Source organism: Conger conger, chromosome 2 (genome assembly GCF_963514075.1).
Source record: "Conger conger chromosome 2, fConCon1.1, whole genome shotgun sequence".
Classification (NCBI taxonomy): Eukaryota; Metazoa; Chordata; class Actinopteri; order Anguilliformes; family Congridae; genus Conger; species Conger conger.
In genome coordinates this window covers 22,791,662-22,797,661 of record NC_083761.1, presented here as the reverse complement: position 1 = coordinate 22,797,661, position 6,000 = coordinate 22,791,662, and positions in this window count along the sequence as shown.

The window sequence follows — 6,000 nt, the reverse complement described above, 5'->3', positions numbered from 1 at the left end:
CCTGGTTGTCCTTCACATAACTTAGCAAAGACTGTGCTTTCTGCCACTCTCTTTTCCTTTCACTCTCTCGCTCCTTCCCTCCTTCTACGTGTATCAACATTTTTCTGGAACAAAAAAAAAAGTGATTGTGTCCTTTTTGTTTTGGTGCATGTGTGTGTGTGTGTGTGTGTGTGCGTGTGTGTGTGTGTGTGTGTTTGTGTATGTGCGCTTCCTTTCTGGGTCATTTCTCCATCTGTGTGGTAGTGTGACAGATTAGTTACGTGGCAGTGTAAGCCACACACAAAAGGCTTTCACTCGCAAGGACACAGAGGAAGAAAGAGCAGCCAGAACGCTCAGCTCACTTCATGAGATATTACATTACGAGAGAAAGAATGTATAAGTAAGGTGAATGCGTGCATACGTTGTCCTCTGCTGATAGTTACAATATTCTGCATAATTCTCCTGTAATAGACAGCTTTCAATGCCCTTAAAATGCTGCAAATTCTTGGATTCTTCCAGGGGATCCCTAAACTGACAGAACTCAAACCCATCTCTCAGATTACTATATACAGTATATCAACTTCAAATGACCAGTTTCATATTTTTTTGAAGCCCATTTAATTACATTTAAGCCCTTTTCACATTCTTATTTGGGATAAAAAAAACATTTCGGCAGCAGATATACAGTATATTCCGCACACTGGAATTAACTCATATACGGGAATTTACTCATGTACAGTGGTGCATATCTGGCTCAGCTCTGGTAGCAGACCTGGGTTGAAACAGTATTTGTTTGGGATTCAAATACATTTCAGCATTTTACTAAGCTTGCCGCATCGGTTGGAATAAATGAAATGACCCCAATAGTGTAAACCCCGCCCATTTTCTCCTCTCTGGAGGCTGAAATGGACCAGACAAGATCAACAGAGCACAGAAATGTATTTGAAACCAGGTCTGTCTGGTAGGTACACTGCCAGTTGCAAAATCTAGCTGTAAACAGCTCTGTGGTAACAGCAAGCATGTGAATGTGAGCAGGAAAATAGGAAAATAGCTGCCTGACTTCAACTAAGCACAGAAATGGTGCACCTTCACCAAGCCCCACAGGAGACGTCTCTCTTTGTGCTGGTACTGCATTTCCCACAATGCCGAGCTTGACAACTTCAAGACGCGGTCAAAGGCGCTGCCTCCTCCTCGTTACTCCTCAGGGCCCCTTCTCTGCGTGTTCTCTTTGAAACAGACCAGTAGGCAGACAAGAGAAAAATAAAGATTTTTTTTCTTTCGCACTGGGGAAAGGATGTTTATCGGGGGACCACTTTCAAATGCACAAGTCTCAAGGCTACCTTGCATAGTAGTGTTGGGAAGAACGTATAGAAAGTGTTGAAATGAAAATGCATTAACCTCAAAACTAAACACCCACGTTCCAAGCACCAGCCATTGCAGTCATTTAAAAATATCGCCACTAACAAATAATGCATTATTGAAAATTGCAAATGGGAAACTCTGAGAGGGAAGAGGAGAGAGGGTAGAGAGTGAAGACGAGAGGTGATGACAGACAGAGAGGAAGACAGGAGGAGGAGGAGGAGGAGGAAGAGCAAAGGAGAAAAGGGAGCAGAGGTAAATGAAGACAGGAAGAAGTAGAGGAGAGATGGAAGGAGAAAGACTTGAGTAAGATTAAATGCTTAAATTATTTGTTAAAAGCCGGTTGTCCTCCCTGTTGTAGATGGACAGGGGCAGCATATGCACTATTGCGTTTGTGGGAAACTAAGCGACCAAGCTGCTCATTTGGTGCTAAATATTTGAGGCATAGGGAGAGAATGAAAAGAGTGAGAGAGCTAATACTAGCAACTACTCTCACACACATACACATACACATTGGCTCAGGCAGTGAGAGCAGTCGTCTGGCAGTTGGAGGCTTGCCGGTTCGATCCCCCGTCCTGGGTATGTCGAAGTGTCCCTGAGCAAGACACGTAACCCCCAAATGCTCCTGACAAGCACGTTGGTGCGTTGCATGGCAGCCAATCGCCGTTGGTGTGCAAGTATATGAATTGGTGAATGACAAGCATCAATTGTACAGTGCTTTGGATAAAGGCGCTATATAAATGCCAACCATTTACACATTGTTCATCTTGCAAGCATGCCCTCTGTCTCCCTCAGTCCTTGAAACCCAGAATGCTTGCATGTTGAAAACACTAATGCTATTAAAGGTATTTATTAGCTATCATTATCTTTCAGAACATAGTCCAGATTGAATGTATTATTTTGTGCCACCTACCTCAGGTGAACAGATATCAGAGGTCAGCATCAGAAGAACATGAGTCTCGCTGAATGAAGCTGTTCCAACATTAGCATTTCTTACGCAGGTATCTTACACTCACCGGCACATTTTTATCACACCTACTTATTCGCACGATTATCTAATCAGCCAATTGTGTGGCAGCAGAGCAATGCATACAATCATGTAGATACGGGTCAGGAGCTTCAGTCAATGTTCCATCAACCATCAGAATGTGGGAAAATGTGATCGAAGTGACTTTGACCGTGGAATGATTGTTGGTGGCAGAGAGGGTGGTTTGAGTATCTCAGAAACTGCTGATCTGGGATTTTCATGCAAACTAGTCTCTAGAGTTTGCAAACAAAAACAAAAAAAAATCCAGTGAGCAAATAATCACACATTACAACAGTGGTAGAAGAGCATTTCTGAACACATACACACAATGTACAACTCTAAGTGGATAGGTTACAGCAGTTGAAGTCTCAAAAATAAGTCCAATAAATGCCTAATAAAGTGCTCACTCAGTCTATGACATCTTATGGGTCCCTGACATGCAGGAGTTGGCAGGTGCGTTCTGGTTCAATTTGGTCTCGTCTGACCACAGCACCATCATTCAATCATAGTTTAAATGACCAAATGAGACCAACATTTAACGTTGTGGCCAGATACAGCATCGGCATGTTTGGCATCAAATGAGAAAAGCATTAAATTAGTCACCTCATACCTGCTATGAAATGTAGGGGTGGGGTCAGTGATGTTTTGGGGGTGGTTTCAGCTCCAGATGTCTTGGGGCACTGGATATGATCAATGGCATACTGGATTCCATCAAATATCAGGCAATTGTGGCTGATAGTTTGGTTGCCTCTACCACAAAGTTAAGCCTTAGCTGAACTGAAGAGGGCAGTTGATAAGCCCAAGAACATGAAGGATCTTGCAAGGAATGGTCCAAAATCCCTCCAAATGTGTTCCTTAACCCTCAAGCATTACAGGAAAAGACTCTATAGATATATCCTTGCAAGTACTACAATGGCTCAGGTGGTAAGAGCAGTTGTCGGGCAGTCGGAGGGTTGCCGGTTCGAATCTCACCCTGGGTGTGTCGAAGTGTTCTTGAGCAAGACACCTAACCCCCAAATGCTCTGGACAACCTGGTTGGTACCTTGCATGGCAGCCAATCGCCGTGAGTGTGTGTATGAATGGGTGAATGAGAAGCATCAATTGTACAGCGCTTTGGATAAAGGCGCTATATAAATGCCAACCATTTACCAACCATTTTATTTACTAAACCAACAATTATGAAACTTTGATTTTGATTTTTATTAAACAAATGTTTGTTGTAATGTAATGTTTCCATTGAAACATTAATAAAGTATAGTCTCTTTCACATGTTGGCAATTTGAGTTAAAAAACATTATCTCAATAATTATACTCAACAATTATATTGTTTAAGTATTTTTTTTGGCGTGCCAATAATTCTGGAGCCCATCATATATGGAAAATGCATACCAACGTGTTTCAAACTGCTGACTCATCGATCCATAGCATAAAAAATATTCAAGCTCACATGCAGGTAGGGCACGAATGATGATGAACTCTCTCAAAATGAGAAAACAAAAATACTAAATCTAAAATTGTAACTACAGAGCACTGTAAAATATACCAATGTTTAAACACATCACAACATCAGCTTTAGAAATATTCAATTCTCAATCACTGCACTGCATAATAAGTGAACTGGACTACTGAAGCTAATTATTTAATTATAAAACAGCAAGCTGGAATCGCATAGGCTTTCTATTCAGAGTGAGGCAATCAACTGAAGCCACTGTCGGCAGCCTACTGTATCTTTAAAATGGAAATTAATCATTACGCTGCAATGGCATTCATCATAGCCATTAGCAATCCCAACACTTCCCTTTCAAAATTATAGCCAGGAACTGAACTGAAAGGAACTTTTAAAAAAATATTTTTGCAATTTTGAGTAATGTATTCCCTTCTGGCTCTGTCCTTTATTAAAGGATGTGATTTCATTTTCACACAAATCGGAGGAACACATGCTAACCTGTGGACACCAAGCAGAAGAATGTTATTTGTCGAGTTCAACAGCCTACGCGTCACATAGAGTTTTAATAGTCTCTCCCTCTCTGGGTTTTGTAAGTACTAATTTGCTTCTAATTTCTGCAATAGCCTCTGAAGCTCCAAATGTACATGCCCACCTGTTTACTGGAAACAAATGCCAACAAAAGAAATATCAATGCAAGAAAGATGCAAATATTGTAACCTAATTTGTCTGTAGCTAATCAAGCTCGGCACAGCTATGCGAAATACGAGAAACAATTGTAAACAATACTAATAATTTTAAACATTCCTGCACATCTGGGAACTTAACAACTACAGTCAGCTCTAGAATTATTGGCACCTTTGAGGCAAAAGAGGAATGCATACAAGGAGAAGCACTGCATACCTACCGTCAAATATAGAGGTGGGCCATTGATGTTTTGGGGGATGTTCTGCTGCCAGTATTGGTCCAGGGGCACAATCTAAGATCAATGGTCAAATGAATTCAACAAAATACCAGGAAAGAGTGGCAGAAAATCTGAGGGTCTCTGCTAGGAAGTGGGGACTTTACGTCCTTGGTGGATTTTCCAGCAGGACAATCACTCAAAACATACATCAAAATCCACACAGAAATAGTGAAAACAACACATTGTTTTGCAATGGTCATCTCAGTGTCCAGACTTCCATCAAAAACCTGTGGTCTGAACTGAAGAGGGGGGGTCCATAAGCAAACCCAAGGATATAAATGATCTTGAATGAAGTTCTGCATAGAGGAATGGCCAAAAATCCCTCCAAATATGTTCTCTAACCTTATCAGAAATTATAGGAAAAGACTCACGGCTGTCATCTTAATTATCTTTGCCAGGGGTGGTTGCACACTAAATCAGTTTTATTTGCAAAATGTAAGACTTTTGTTTATTCCTTATTCATTAATAAATTAATAACTTTACACAAGTTTAAAAATGAAGTTTATAGCAATTTTTTTTTTTCTGTGTGTATTTATCATGGGTGGCATTATTCTGGATCCCACTGTATCTCTTGAAACCCACCTGAAGTTGGTCTGCCCATTGCTTTTGTCAGTCACAATGCAGGGGTTTAAGCTCCCCCTGCTGGCAGTAGACGTACTTGCAGTTATGTAAATGCACACACAGCACATCATGCGAGAACAAAATACTGGAAAAGATATGCCAATGGTTATAATGGCAGCAATCGGCACTCTCAAGGATGGCTATTGCCATTGTGCAAATTCAGTTGAAACGTCAATATGAGACTTTATTTTGCTAATCATTAACCAAGCCTTTTGCTTTAATAACCATTCACTTCAATAACCACAGCGGTCACTTTAAAGCCCAGACTACTTGCAGTATGCAGCATTTCCCTCCTGTTTAACATCAGATTACCCTAATCCATATGTTTGACACTGTAATCCAGGGAAGAGGGCTGTGTTTTAGGCAGGTGTGAAAAAATGCTGTAAAATAATGTTTTTATGTTATAAGTATTTAAGTATTTATGTTATATAAGAATGCTAAGTTTATTTTTTGTCAATTAACAAAATGCATGAACAGAAGATGTGAATGAACAGAAGAATAATCTAAATCAAATCAATATTTGGTGTGACCACCCTTTGCCTTCAAACCAGCATCAATTCTTCTAGGTATACTTGCACAATTTTTGAAGGAACTCGGCAGGTAGGT